Here is a 16,771-nt window from a genome sequence, read left to right as displayed (position 1 = left end):
AAAGGTTTTGCATAGACGGTGAGATATCAAGGAATGGTCATCAAGTCCATTGTGGAAGTTTGAAATGGCAGCTAAATAAACTCTAATGGTAAAAGTGGAGGTTCCCAAATTAAATAAGGTGGTTAAGTATTCCAAGACTGTATCGATCAGGGCTGAGAAAGAATCAATACCCTTTTCATCAAACCAGAACACAAACCTCTTCCATTTGCTAAGATAAAGTTTTCTGATGGACGGTTTATGAGAAGCCAGAAGTATCTTTTGTACTGAGGAGGACAAATTGTTTCGCCTGGCAATTACTGGAAGTGGAGAAACCAAGCCATCAGCTTGAGATGTTGAAGGCTGGGATGGACCAAGCCCTGAGGGTGAGATAACAGATCTGGAGTTGGATCCAGAATCCATGGGCAGTGAAGTAGTTGAGGCCAGAGAAAGGGAAACCATACTTGATGGGGCCAATAAGGTACAATGAGGATCACTTTGCTTCTCAACTGTTGAGCTTTCCTCAAAAGTTGGGGAATTAGAGGGATTGGTGGAAAGGTATATAGAAGTCCTGAGGGCCAATCTTAGAGAAGTGCATCTCTTGGGGACTCCCTGTGAGGGGGGACTAGAGCAAAATAGCTGCTGCATTTGTGGTTTATAGGAGAGGCAAACTGGTCACAGCAAGCCTGATCTTATTGATGAAAGATTCTCGTCGCTACATTGAGATTGAGAGACCGCTCATGAGGCAAGAGAATGCATCTGCACATTTTGTCCACAATTGCGTTGGAATTTCCTGGAATGTGTGTTGCTATCAGAAAGAGGTTGGATGCAATTGCCATTGCCAAACTCTTAGGGCTTCCCAACATAGAGGGTAGGATCTGGTTCCCTCTTGTTTGTTGATGTACCAGACCACTGACATGTTGTCTGACTGAATGGCAATTGTCCCTGAAGAGAGGGCAGTTTGGAATGCTTACAACACTAAGAGCACTGCCCTTAGTTCGAGAACGTTGATATGCAAATTGGCCTGTTGAGGAGATCAAGTGCCTTGGACTATCTTTCCCTGAAAATGCACCCCCATCCCATCAGGTAAGCATCCGTTGTCACTATAGCCTTGTGCTGAGAGGGGGAAAAGGACGGCTCCATAATTTCTCTTCTGGCTTCATCCACTAATATAAGTCCTGCTTGCTTTGGTTGGTTATGTGGATTGGGTAAGACATTGTATGAGTTAGCAGAGACCACTGTGACACCAGGAGCCATTGAAGCAGCCTCATGTGATACCTCACCAGAGGAACTAGGGTGATTGTTGCTGCCATAAACCCAAGAAGCTGTAAGACTAGACGAGCCAGAACTTTATCTTGACAGAGTATCACTTGAAGTTGTGACCTTAATCCTACCAGTCTGTGAAGAGGAAGAGTAGCCATGCAGGACTTTGTGTTTAGTCTTGCTCCAATGAATTCTATGTCCTATGTGGGGGGATAACTTTGATTTTTCCCTGTTTATTGAGATGCCTAAAAACTCCACCAGCATTATAATGGAGTCCAAGGCAGAAAGCAGCAGATGCCTGGTGGGGGCATTGGGGAGTCAGTTATCTAAATATGGAAACACACAGAATCCCTGTAGCCTTAAGTGAGTTGCTACCACTGCCATGCATTTGGTGAACACCCTAGGGGCTGTGGTGAGACCAAAGGGCAGTGCTCAAAATTGGTAATTGTCTGGCTCCTAGCCAGAAGCAGAGGTATCTTCTGGAGTGTTTGTCCATTTTTATGTGGTAATACACATCCTGAAGATCTACAGAGCACATCCAATCATCTTTCTCCAGTAATGGAACAATAGACTAAAATGTGACCATCCAGAATTTTGTCTGTTGAACAAATTTGTTCAGTACACTGAGGTCTAGGATTGGCCTTCAGTCCCATGTCTTTTTAGCGCAAAAAAGAATCTTGAGTAAAATCTGGATCCTATTGGTCTGGTGGGACTGCTTGGATGACTCTTTTTTGGAGTATCTTTTGAATTTCTAGTGCTGCTGTGTCCCTCTGACTGGGTGGAACATCAGGGATTCACCTTTGTGACCTGGGATAAAGATTGAAGGGGATATGGTAACCTCTGGTAGTTACTGTCTGCACCCAGGAATCCAAAGTTATTGTGTACCAGGCTGAAAGGTGCAGAGAGAATCTTCCACCGACTGCTTCCAAAGGTAAGCAATCAGGCCACTGCTCAGGAGTGCTGGTAGGGTTGTCCAGAGAAAGAATCCTTGGAATCCTGGTTATGCAGGCTCTCTCTTCCACAGGAGGGGTGTCTTCCTGAAGATCCCCCCTCTGACCCAGGAGGAATACTCACCACGTGTGTCCTGAAAAGGCCCTTGAGACTTTCTGAACCACATCTTTCCACTCCTCTGATTCCTTAAGTAAGGTCATTGAGGAGTGGAAAAATGCATGCCCACAGCAGAAAGGATCTTTCAATCCTTCTCACACCTAGCTAATGTGTCTCTGACTTTTGGGCCAAATAATGATGAAGCATTAACAGAAGAATCATAAAGGAGGACTTGAAGGGGTCCACAAAGTCACATAAGTGCATCCAGGTGTGACACCTAATGGCAACGCCTGTACCTGCTGCTCTGGACGTCTCTTCAGCTGTAAGTGCAATAAGCCACATGGACAAGTTGGAGATTGACTCTAGGGTGGCAAGCTGGGAGGCAATCTTATCCCAAACCTCATCAGCTAAAGTCTCTGAAAGCTCAGATATCAGATCCTTTTGGAGTCACGTGAAGTGTGCCAAAAAATTCAAGGACCATATGGCGAAGGTCATTGAAGCAAAGACCTGCTTCCCGAATCTGTCCATCATCCAGGACTCTCGGTTAGGAGGATGGACAGCTGGACTCTCCTTGGTGTGTTCCATCTTTGTGGCAGCCATCACCACCATGGCATTTCTTGCTAAACCTTTTGACCAATGGGGATGATCCTCAGGTACTGAAATAATTTTGTCTGGTCTCTGGGGGATTGGTTCTATGGTATCAGGAGCCTCCCATGCATGCTGCATGGTGAGTTTGATCAATTCATCGGCAGGTGGGGTCACCCATGTAGAAGGGCAGGCACAAAAAGCTTGTAAGAAAACAGATTCCTCAGAGGATGGGTTGATGGGCTTCCAATCACTCCTCTGTTTCAGAATTTCCAGGATGTATCCAAAGGAGACATCTTCAGGGGGTGAACAAGGGGACCCCTCCCCTTCATCGAAATCTGTATCTTCGGTGACCAATTCTAGAGAATCCACGTGCTTCCTCTTGCACAATCTTTTATGAGGTGACTCCTCAAGGGGAAGGTCTGAGGAGCACTCTGAAGATGGGGGACCCTGTAATAGGGTATCTTGCTGCTCTTGTGCCCATTGCCCTGATGTAGCAGACTGTGTCAGCTGTGAGCCAGAGGATACATAGATGTGACACTCTGACTGGGATGGTGCCAACTATGAGCCTCCTGAGGCTAGAGCTCTCTCCATAATCTGGAAAGCAGGCCCACCTGAAGAAGGATGGGAGCCTGGAACTGAGAAGGACAACCTCGGAACCAGGTTCACACCCTGCTCTGATGAACCCTCCTCCAGAGTAGGAGTCGCAAGAGGACTTGTAACTGCCAAGGCACCAGGAACCGTAGACGGCACCATGGAAAAAATCAGAGCTGATCTAGGGATCCCAGAGCCAGCATCCAAATCATGGTCCTGTGAGTGGGTTGGCTATGATGGAGCCATGGAGCACCGAGTCAGTATCGGAACCAAGGTGAGATCCACCATCAACACCAAAGTAGCTGGTACCGGGAATGTCAAAGGAGTGGGCTCCAAGACCTGTGAAGAGATTGAAGGAGGAAGATAAGTGGGTGTCCTGTGAGAATAAACCTTGGCTCTAGATGGGAGAGAGGTCCTAGGGGGAGCAGGAAACCCTCTGGCTGCCAAGACCTCATCCACTAATCTTACTACATCCAGCTGTGAAAGACTTCTAGTGGAATGGATGGACATCCCCGTGGGTGATTCTGGCCTGTCAATGAATGGACTCAACTGGTGACCCAAGAAGGGATCTGTAGATGTGGAGTATCTAGTCCTGGGTATACTCTCGAACTTTGGTATTGTGGTCTATTGAACAGTAACTTGCTTTGCAGGGGAGGAAGTGACCAGAATGCTTGGGGATAGTATTGTTGATGCCAGGAGCATCATCAGTACTGATGATAAGGTCAGCACAGTAGAGGATTTGGTAGGTTCAGTATAAAGGTTGGCACCATTGGAGATGAGACAGACATCAGTGCCATAGTAGGAGTTGGTGCAGATTTTGACATTTTTGGCCTCGGTGCTGAGGATTGAGGGAAAACCTGGGCCTTAGAAGATTTACCTTTATGTACTTTAGGAAATGCAGTTACTGAGTGGATCCTTTTTTTTGGATTCTTTACTGGGAGACTTAGACATCTCCACCTCAGACAAAGCCTCACCAAAAGGGCATTTTAGTAGCCCCTTGATGATAAGTTTGTTATGCCTCTCTGCAAGGGTTCGAGCATTGAAACGCTTATTGAGTTCACAGGGTTCCTATTACGTTGTCAAAGTTTTACAACTTCAAACACCATATGGTCGAACCCATATGTTCGAAGTTGTAAAACTTCGAAAGCTTTAAAAAAAAAAGAAAAAAGAAAAAAACGTACCTGACTGTTTTAAGCAGAGGGGCAAGCCCCATTGCATCCCTCACATGGGGGGGCTGCGACTGCCACACCCACTGCTCTTTAACTATATCAACTCCAAGATCCGCACTATAATGCAGTACAGTGTGGAAAGGGAAGATTTCCCTTTACTACACTGTAGTGTGATCTCAGAGTGGGTATATTTAAAGATTGGGGGTGTGGGGGGCACTGCCCCATGTGGGGGGTGCAGGGCTGCTTGCCCCCCTGCTTAAAACAGTCAGGTAAGTTTTTTTCTTTTTTTTCTTTTTTTTTAAGTATTCGAAGTTCTACAACTTCAAACATATGGGTTCGACCATATGGTGTTCGAAGTTGTAAAACTTCGATCATGTAATAGGAACCCGAGTTCACATTGTGGTTGGATTTCTAAGTGTGGCACACCTAAACAAAAAGCACATGCAAGATCTCCATCGGAGTTGGGCATCTTTCTGTCACATTTGTCACACTGCTTGAACCCTGTAGTTCCCTTTTGTTTTTCCACCGTCTTACAAAAACCCGAGGCAGTCAAGCACACAGACACACACTACACAAAAAAACAATGGAAAGGACAGAATAGAGATTTTTTTTTTGTAAACATACCAACTATGGTACTTAAAAGATTAACCACAAGAGGGTAATAGAAAGAAAGAGGGGAAAAAATAGGATATCAGTGATGGTATCTAAGGAATACCAGAGGTAAAGAGAAGGGAAGAGTCTATACCAATGATATAAGAGAAATTTACCGACAAGGTAAGAAAGGAATTACAAAAAACGCTCACAGCAATTAAACAAATATCTAACAATAACTACCAGGAACAACAAAGTTTATATATATATATATATATATATATATATATATATATATATATATATATATATATATATATATACACACACACACACACACACACACACACACATATATATATATATATATATATATATATATATATACACACACACACACACACACACACACACACACACACACATATATATATATATATATATATATATATATATACACACACACACACACACACACACACACACACACACACACACACACACACACACACACACACACACACATATATATATATATAAAATTTAAACTTAGCTGAGAGCATGGCTGATGCATCCGATTTTCTAAGTGGCAAATGAGATTTGAGGGAGAAAGGAAGAGAGGCAGTATGGGTAGCCTTGGCTTGAGAGTTTCTGGCTGCTGTGAGCTTGATATAATGGCCGAATCGGTTCTGTGGGTTTGGAACTGAACCCAACAGTTCAAGAATGAATGAAGATTGACAACATCAGATTATGTTTTTTCATCCAGAAAATACATTGCTTAATCAGGAGTTAAAATAATCTTCACTATATTTTTAATAACCTGAGCTATAGTCTCTAGGTGGCTTCTGACAGCTACACTTTTGTTTGAAATATGTGTACAGCATTCAATACCCACTATTACATGTCCCACCCTGCACTACTAACAGAAAATCTAAAGCTACTCTATTCTGTAACACAACAGGATGTATCATTGTCATTTCAACAGGAACATCTTTCAGAGATTCATATGTATTGTTGGCCAAGGCCTCAAATAATTTGGATAGTTTTCTAAGTTCCCATCTAACTTTACCTGCACCATAAAAGGGAAAAATACTGGCCCCTGTTGATACACCATATCTTAAATGCATGTAACCCAACTCACCGATGTTTACATGTAAATGGACAGCAGAGGTTTAAACTGTCCCAAAAGGATTCACAACCCCAGATGCACTTATATATTTTTGATTCTATGACTTCCAATTACACCTTTGAGTAGGTTAAGCAAGTGGCTGATAGCTGGTACAACCCACCCTATGCAACATGAACCTATCCAAAATTTTGGTAACCACCTATATGCCTTATCATCTAACATGCAAAGAATATGGTGGCTGGAGATATATGTTTGTGTTCCATTCACAAAGGTAAGAGTGGAAGTATTACATCTAGGACATTCAGGTAAGTTACAACATCAGAGACAATTATCAAATAACTTAAAATAAGTAGTCCAACAGATATTATTCTCTAAATAAGTAATGTTAGCATGTAACAAGCAATTTTACCATTTGGTTTGAAACACAGATCTCCTACCACAGAATGTGTTACGACAAATTCTGGAGTGATTCTAGCCTCTATAGGAGATCAATCCATTTTTTTCAAAAGTACCTTCACAAATTTTTTTTTGTGTGTGTTTTTTAATGATAATTGAGTCTGAGGGCTAACACTTTTCCTGCTATTGGTATATGTGCACATACCCAACAATTATTTACATTACACATAGTGGCATATAAAAATTATAATTTTATATATATATTAAATGGAGCATGCAAGTCTTCCCCGACCTGGAAATTCATTTCTGTATAAATAATTTTGTATTTTATTTTACAGCACCACTTACTATAATATATAAAATTAATAGACTATTTACAAATATAAATGTTTTCCATACTAGCAACTGTTGTTTGTTCATTTATGTTGACTTAAGGTCCTGATACTTTGGTTTTCTTTGATTTTTAGGAATTCTAGTACAGCCTCATTATGTCAGATACCTGAAATAACAGAAAGGCAGTATCATTTATTGCAGATTAAAAGCTATTTAAGCACTTCACACTGATATAACTGTATTACTTTTGATTTTGCATTTCTGTGTTGTTTATTTTTATCTTTGTACTTGATCCACTAAGGGAGCCAATTGTTTCAAAACATAGAATGGCCCCCTCCCAGTTGCTTCCAAGGCTCTGTCCTAGTGAAGTGTTTAAATCATTATCTCTTGTCCCTTTTTAATGTAGCATCTTTTTCCTCATTTGCTGAAGGTTTACATAATCTGCCTGCTACAAACATGCAAAGTTAAATCCCCCTGTGTAGCTGGCAAGATTGAAAGGAAAAAAAATAATGGCATGGTTCTTCCTGTCATAAGCTCATGGGGTGAGTACCATTTTTAGTATTAGCTGTGGCCCTTATGTCCACAGGAAAAGCAGAGAGATGTGCTACCCAATTTGGACTCTTTTTTTAATGCATGCCTTTCATAGTCTTTTTTTATGTTTTTTTTTTTTTTAATGCCACCTGGAAAACAAAATGCACAAAATGCACAAAAAGCAACCCCGGCCCACAGTTAACTAAGAATACCTTACTCATCACGCAGCCCCGAGATAAAGCTTGGAAATGCTACCATAAATCTACCACCACCCTGAATGAATACAAAATGCTTTGCAACAAAGCAAAAGCTTTTTATATCAGATTGCAAAGGATATTTTTCCACACTCCAAACCAAAAAATTCTGGGATGGAATCTCCTCTTTCCTTAACCCAGGTAAAAAAGAAAACCCCTGCCCTGACCCAAATGCCTCCAACATGGAATTAGTGTCCCAATTCAACTCATTCTTTATTGACTCCATAGCCAAATTAACATCATCCTTCACTAATAATTCTGCTTCCCCACATCCACCCTCACACATCCCTTTCTCCTCTAGTAACTCCAGCTGCCAACCTCCTCCCTTCTCCATGAACCCTATCCCCACCTCTACCATAAAAAACTACTTGTAAAAATTAAACCATGTTCTAATGCCCCTGACGACATACCCTCCTACTTCCTAAAAATAGCAGCAGAAGTCATTGCCTTTCTTATCTGCATTTTAATAAATCGATCAATTTCAGAAAGCCATGTTCCCCAGCTCTGGAAAAAGGCCTTTTATTATTCCACTCCATAAAGGGGGCAAAAATAATGACATCTCTAACTTCCGTCCTATTGCTATTTTATCCCCTATTTCTAAACTTCTCGAAAAATGTATCCACCTACAACTTCTACCCTATCACTTAAGTAATAACCTTCTTACTCCCACTCAGCATGGATTCCGACCCACCATAGCACCACCACCGTTCTCCTCTCCTTCGTAGAAACAGTTAACAAGGCCCGAAACTCTGATCATATTGTGTCCACCCTCCTCTTAAACCTTTCAAAGGCCTTCAACACCATCTCTCACAACCTTCTCCTTACCAAACTATCTTAACTAAATCTATCCCACTCCTCTATCAACTGGTTCACCAGTTACAGATCAAACAGGTGACAAGCAGTCAAGTGGAAAAAAGCTATTTCACCTTTCCTAAATACTCCCACAGGCATACACCAAGGTTCAATTCTAGGTCCCCTTCTATTCAATATTTTCATAAATGACGTCTACCATGCCATCCCTAACATCAACCTCATCCAATATGCCGACGACTCAGCAATAATCTGCTCTGCCACCTCTACCTCCACATTGGCAAAATTAACTCAGGATGCCTTCTCTTCTACAGAACAATGGATGCTAGACAACCATCTGGCACTCAATGCAACCAAGATGAAACTAATGATATTTACCCCTTCTAAAACCACAACCTTACATAAAATTCATTCTTTATCACCAGCCAAAATAATATACTTCTCAAAATAGTTTCTACTGCAAAATTACTAGGAGTCCTCATTGATGATCAGCTAAAGTTTGATAGCCATCTACATATAAATATTAAAAAAATGCACAAGAAACTCAGCATGCTTTACCGCCACAACCACAATATCTCTCCCCTCCACCAGGCTCATTCTTGCTACTATTTACCTTATTCCTTCCCTCCTGTATGGTGCCTCTATCCTTACTAATCTGCAATATTCCCTCAAGTCAAAACTCTCCTCCTGTTACTACAAAATTTCAAAATTTGCAACTGGCCACAGATCCCCTACCCATCAGTGTATTTCCCTACATCAACTGAACTGGCTTGAGCTACCCAATTATTTTACCTATACTCAACTAATTCAAGCACACAAACTTATTTTTAGCCCCTCTCTCTGCCCCTCCCTTGCCTCTATCTTCCAAATGCATCTACCTGATAGATATCTAAGATCTAACTTCCAAAATCTAATAGAACTACATAAACCTGCCCATCCACTAGACAAACATCTTCTATCCTTCTCTCTAACTCGCCATTGGAATTCTCTCCCACCTCTCATCCGTACCACTAACAGTCTCTCTGCCTTCATAACTTTACTTCACTCATACCTAACTTCACAATAGGAATGGTCTTGCTCCCATCCTACATAGATTCCTTGACCATAGTTACTCTCTACAAGCTAATACATCTGTAAATAGCTTGTAGAGAGTAACTATGGTCAAGTAAGTGTTATGTGGGGGGGTATGTCAGTTGGGGATTAATTTACATACTGTTGGCGTCTGTCCATTAGAGACATGGAGGCCAGACCAGGAGTGAATTTGCAATTTCACATCCATTGATCAAGGATTGTTTTGAACAGAGAGACAGGGATGAACCCTGCTTAGTGTAGATGGGGAGCTTATTCTATAGCATGGGGATCCTTTAAGGCACATACAGGTCACTCCAGCTGGTTCTATTTGTGTCGCAGACACAGTTTAGGTCCTTAAATTTAGTGTTTCTGGTTTGGTTTTTCTTGCAAACGTGCAAGAGATCCATCAGAGCTGGATCTGTTGATGCCTTATATGTTAGGCATATATTTCCCCTTAATAACTTGTAGAAGACTGAGTACAGAGATAGGACCTTAAGGTAATCTATGCAGGACAGGATATCTATACCCTGGACTCTCATGGCGACGAACCTTTGAGAGCATTCCAACTATTACAAGTGCCTGGTTAGGTACACGTCAGAGGGGGCATTGTAATCCATGATGGGTCTGATAAGGGCTGAGTAAAGTGGTGCTATTACTTACTTGGACCCGGATGCCGTACCCCTGCTTATGAGTTGGGCAATATAAAATGATTTTTTTTTACTATCTTGATCGAATGCCAGATTACTGTCTACATATGTTCCCAGATTCCTATCAAGTCAACTGTTATGGTTGTTTTACTGTTGAAGTAATTAGCTTGAGTAGATGATTTCCCAAAGAGCAGCATAATGCATTTCTTTGCATTGAGTTTTAATCTGTGGCTTTTGCAAAAGTCATTTGTTTGTGTTAGATCCTCCTGTAGGATATTTGTGTCACAGGGATTCTATGATAGCTCCCAATTTGCAGTCATCTATGAATGCGGTAAGTCAGAATCCTTTGACAATAGCCTTGACTTCCGAGAAGCTGCTGCCAAACAGCAGCAGGCCCAACTCAGAGCCCTGAGGTACTCTGCTAGCAGCTGGTCTCTTGGTGGAGGTGGTCTCACAAATCCTCACTTCTTGGGTCTTATCTGTGAGCCAGCTGGCAATCCAGAGAGTTATGTAGGGATTTATGCCTAGTTATGAAAATTTATCAACAATACCCGAGTGGAGTATTGTACCGAACACCTTGGACAGGTCACGTTAGGGCACAGTCTTTCCCTCATCTATAGCCATGGTGAACTTCTCAAAGAGGTCTACCCAAGTTAAGTAGGCAAGACCTTCCCTTACAGCCAAAGTGGGATGGGTCCAGTGTCTACAGGTTGCCAATGTCCTTACTGATCATTTCCATGATAATTTGTTCCATGGCTTTGCATTTTAGACTTGCTAGACTGATGGGTCTGTAGTTCCCAGGGTCAGCTGATGATCCAACTTATGAAGATAGATTACTATTGTGGACCTCCATTCACCTGGCAAGTAACCTGTTTTGAGGCTGTAGTTGAAGAGTGCCTCAACTGGTCCTGCTTGGTCATGTTTTAGGCTATTTAGGAGGTAACCAGGGATATTGGCTGGGCCCACTGAAGCAGTGTTTTGGGCCTTAACAAGCACCTCTAAGACTTGCTCCTTGTGGATAGTTGTGATATTCTTGAAGGGATTTCACAGGGGTAGTTGTGAGATTGGGGTGAAGGCAGAGCTAAATATATCAGTCTATCAGTCAGTAGATTTGCTATATCACCCTGATCAGTGAAGGTTATGCCATTTACCACCAGTTCTGCACACCGGTAAGTGTTTTAAGGTTCCTGACACAGCTAAAGAAGGCCTTGTGATTGTCCTTAGCTTGGGAGGCTATCCTGACCTTATAGTTGGATTGTTAGACTTTATTAGACCTCTTAGTTTCTTGTTTAGTTGAATCAGAGAGCTTTTGTCTCTGAGAGTTGCTCTTTCTGCTTTTGGTCATGACAGTATGGTTTTGGTGTTAGATCTTGGGTTTCTTCTGGTTGGTACAGCAGCCTCAATGCAACTATTTATATATTTCTACCAGGTTTCTGTAAATAACTGTGCATAGGTAACTGTGTTCTCTGGGTTTGGTAGATCCATTTATTTTGACAAACTGTCACTTGAAAGGACGTAGTTTGTTTTAGAGTAGTTCCTAACTGTTACAGGTTTAGTTTGGTTTTCTAGGTTGATTCTTATTTCAAGGCAGTGAGCTTTATGATCTAACTTCACCATATGGGTTTACATTTAAGCTGGTAAGTTTTTCTACAATACCCGAGTGGGGTATTGTGTCGAAGGCCTTTGCAAGGTCAAGGTAGGCTGTATGGACTGCCTTTCCCTCATCAATGGCCTTGGTGACTGTTTCGAAGAAGTCGACCAAGTTCAAAAGGCATGATCTGCCCTTGACGAAGCCAAACTGGGTCGGGTCCAATGTCTGCAAGTCCCCTATATCTTTGTTTATGAGCTCCATTATGATCCTCTCCATAGCTTTGCAGACTAGACTTGTTAAGCTTATGGGGCGATAATTACCAGGGTCCGTAGAGGCACCGCCTTTGTGGAGTGGGACCACAGTTGCCGTACGCCACTCCTTGGGCACGTATCCTGTGGTAAGGCTGAGATTAAACAGCTGCCTTATGTGCGGGTTTAATTCCTCATTTAGCTCGTGTAGCACACAGCCGGGGACACCATCCGGTCCCATTGATGCTGTGTTTTTAGCTTTAGAGAGAGCAGCTTTCACTTGCACATTTGAGATGTCTGGGAGGCTACACTCTGCTGGGATAGTTATCTCTCCTTTGGGGGGGAGAGGGGGGTGAAGTTTGCACTGAACCTGTCTGCCAGTGTGTTGGCAATGTCTGTGAGTTCAGTGATTTTTGTATCATTTTGGACTAATTCTGAGCATATCTGGGAGTTTCCACCCAGGTTCCTAACATAGCTGAAAAAGGCCTTATGATTGTCCTTTGAATCCATGGCAATTTTTCTCTCAAAATTGGCCTTAGTTGATTTTATGAGTGCTCGTATTTTCTACTAATAATGATCAGGGGTGACTTCCCTTTTATGGATTTTGTTCTATCATGTAATAGCTTTCTCCTCTTATTGTAAAGTTTGTTAATGGCTGGGGTCCACCAGACTGGACGTTTGCCCTTTGTGGAAAGAGTCTTGGTTTTATTTGGGATTGCCTGATCCATGCAGTCCTGGAGGTGTTCATAGAAGGCATTTGTAAGGGCTTCCACAGCTTGGGTTGTGGTTTCCACTGGCTCAGGGGCTTTGAAGGATACCACACCAGTCTTGAGTAGTGTGAAGTTTGCTTTAGAGAAGTTCTTCACTGTGGTCTTTTTTGTTTGGGGTGGGGGCAGGATGTGGATTTCCAGTGAGATTAGTTTATGATCAGATCTCACCAATGAGGGATATACTTCCGGTTTGGAGCATTTTGTCCCCATGTTTGTGATAATGAGATCTAGTATATTTTCTCCTCTCATGGGAACAGTGACTAGCTGTTCCATGGCATGTGAATTTATGAACTACAGGAACCATTGGGCTAGAAAGTTAGGGCTTGAGTAATGTTTCCAGTCTATATTCGGGTAGTTGAAGTCACCCAATATGATGGTGTTTGGAGATACATTTATACCCTCCAGTGTCTTCAGGAAGGCTGTGTGGGGTTCCTGAGTTTGAGAGGGTGGCCTGTAGCATGCTACAATTTGTAGAGCAGTTTTGCCTATGGTTAGTTGCACCTGGATGGTTTCGAGCCGTGCATTGCCACCAACCTGGAGGTGTGGGTATCCTTTATGAATATGGATACACCCCTCCTTTTGTGGTGTGGTCCGGGTTTTGGGGCGGAACGCATGATATGAGGTAAAACCTAATAGTGCCGGGTGCTCTCAGGAGCCTTGAACCAGGTTTCAGCTACAGCACAGACATCGATGTTCTCCATACTGAGAAGGGCCTCGAGTGCATGCATTCTGAGATTTAGACTTCTGGCATTGAGCAGCATTACCCTCAGTTTCTTCCCATTTTTGTTTTCTAGGGTGGTTGGTTTAGAATTTGAGCCTTGCCTAAAAGGCACTATGGGGGTGGCAAGAGCCTTAGCCAATATCCGAATCCCAGGGTGACAGGTGCAAGCCGTCCCTTGAAGCAGCGTGGCTTGTCAAGCATGTCATCCCAGGCAGACAGACACTGGATCCCCTTTGAATGACACCAGACATTAAGCCAATTGTTAAAGCTGATCATCTTGTCTCTATATTGTGGCATCATTCTTGGTGAAGGAAGGATACTGCTCAGGGTCAGGGTCATACCTGCCTGGGCTACATAATCAGAGAGCTCCTCTATGTCTCTTTTCATGTAGTCCAGGGAGGTACGTCTCAGGTCGTTCACACCAGCATGGACAATGACTGTGTCATATTTGTACTTGCCGTGGAGTGACCAGAGTGCTTGTGTTATGTGGCGGATTCTAGCGCCAATTCTGCTTCCCCACATACAACCTCACACATCCCTTTCTCCTCTAGTAACTCCAGCTGCCAACCTCATCCCTTCTCCATGAACCCTATCCCCACCTCTACCATAAAAAAACTACTTGTAAAAATTAAACCATGTTCTAATGCCCCTGACGACATACCCTCCTACTTCCTAAAAATAGCAGCAGAAGTCATTGCCTTTCTTATCTGCATTTTAATAAATCGATCAATTTCAGAAAGCCATGTTCCCCAGCTCTGGAAAAAGGCCTTTTATTATTCCACTCCATAAAGGGGGCAAAAATAATGACATCTCTAACTTCCGTCCTATCGCTATTTTATCCCCTATTTCTAAACTTCTCGAAAAATGTATCCACCTACAACTTCTACCCTATCACTTAAGTAATAACCTTCTTACTCCCACTCAGCATGGATTCCGACCCACCATAGCACCACCACCGTTCTCCTCTCCTTCGTAGAAACAGTTAACAAGGCCCGCAACTCTGGTCATATTGTGTCCACCCTCCTCTTAAACCTTTCAAAGGCCTTCAACACCATCTCTCACAACCTTCTCCTTACCAAACTATCTTAACTAAATCTATCCCACTCCTCTGTCAACTGGTTCACCAGTTACATATCAAACAGGTGACAAGCAGTCAAGTGGAAAAAAGCTATTTCACCTTTCCTCAATACTCCCACAGGCATACACCAAGGTTCAATTCTAGGTCCCCTTCTATTCAGTATTTTCATAAATGACGTCTACCATGCCATCCCTAACATCAACCTCATCCAATATGCCGATGACTCAGCAATAATCTGCTCTGCCACCTCTACCTCCACATTGGAAAAATTAACTCAGGATGCCTTCTCTTCTACAGAACAATGGATGCTAGACAACCATCTGGCACTCAATGCAACCAAGATGAAACTAATGATATTTACCCCTCCTAAAACCACAACCTTAGATAAAATTCATTCTCTATCACCAGCCAAAATAATATACTTCTCAAAATAGTTTCTACTGCAAAATTACTAGGAGTCCTCATTGATGATCAGCTAAAGTTTGATAGCCATCTACATATAAATATTAAAAAAATGCACAAGAAACTCAGCATGCTTTACCGCCACAACCGCAATATCTCTCCCCTCCACCAGGCTCATTCTCGCTACTACTTACCTTATTCCTTCCCTCCTGTATGGTGCCTCATTCCTTACTAATCTGCAATATTCCCTCAAGTCAAAACTCTCCTCCTGTTACTACAAAATTTCAAAATTTGCAACTGGCCACAGATCCTCTACCCATCAGTGTATTTCCCTACATCAACTGAACTGGCTTGAGCTACCCAATTATTTCACCTATACTCAACTAATTCAAGCACACAAACTTATTTTTAGCCCCTCTCTCTGCCCCTCCCTTGCCTCTATCTTCCAAATGCATTTACCTGATAGATATCTGTATCTAACTTCCAAAATCTAATAGAACTACATAAACCTGCCCATCCACTAGGCAAACATCTTCTATCCTTCTCTCTAACTCGCCATTGGAATTCTCTCCCACCTCTCATCCGTACCACTAACAGTCTCTGTGCCTTCATTACTTTACTTCACTCATACCTAACTTCACAATAGGAATGGTCTTGCTCCCATCCTACATAGAATCCTTGACCATAGTTACTCTCTACAAGCTAATACATCTGTAAATAGCTTGTAGAGAGTAACTATGGTCAAGTAAGTGTTATGTGGGAGGGTATGTCAGTTGGGGATTAATTTACATACTGTTGGCGTCTGTCCATTAGAGACATGGAGGCCAGACCAGGAGTGAATTTGCAATTTCACATCCATTGATCAAGGATTGTTTTGAACAGAGAGACAGGGATGAACCTTGCTTAGTGTAGATGGGGAGCTTATTCTATAGCATGGGGATCCTTTAAGGCACATACAGGTCACTCCAGCTGGTTCTATTTGTGTCGCAGACACAGTTTAGGTCCTTGAATTTAGTGTTTCTGGTTTGGTTTTTCTTGCAAACGTGCAAGAGATCCATCAGAGCTGGATCTGTTGATGCCTTATATGTTAGGCATATATTTCCCCTTAATAACTTGTAGAAGACTGAGTACAGAGATAGGACCTTAAGGTAATCTATGCAGGACAGGATATCTATACCCTGGACTCTCATGGCGACGAACCTGTGAGAGCATTCCAACTATTACAAGTGCCTGGTTAGGTACATGTCAGAGGGGGCATTGTAATCCATGATGGGTCTGATAAGGGCTGAGTAAAGTGGTGCTATTACTTACTTGGACCCGGATGCCGTACCCCTGCTTATGAGTTGGGCAACATAAAATGATTTTTTTTTTACTGTCTTGATCGAATGCCAGATTACTGTCTACATATGTTCCCAGATTCCTATCAAGTCAGCTGTTATGGTTGCTTTACTGTTGAAGTAATTAGCTTGGGTAGATGATTTCCCAAAGAGCAGCATAATGCATTTCTTTGTATTGAGTTTTAATCTGTGGCTTTTGCAAAAGTCATTTGTTTGTGTTAGATCCTC

This window comes from Protopterus annectens, chromosome 4.part0 (assembly GCF_019279795.1).
Source record: "Protopterus annectens isolate FY-2018-M chromosome 4.part0, PAN1.0, whole genome shotgun sequence".
Taxonomy (NCBI): Eukaryota; Metazoa; Chordata; order Ceratodontiformes; family Protopteridae; genus Protopterus; species Protopterus annectens.
This window is presented reverse-complemented; position numbering follows the sequence as displayed.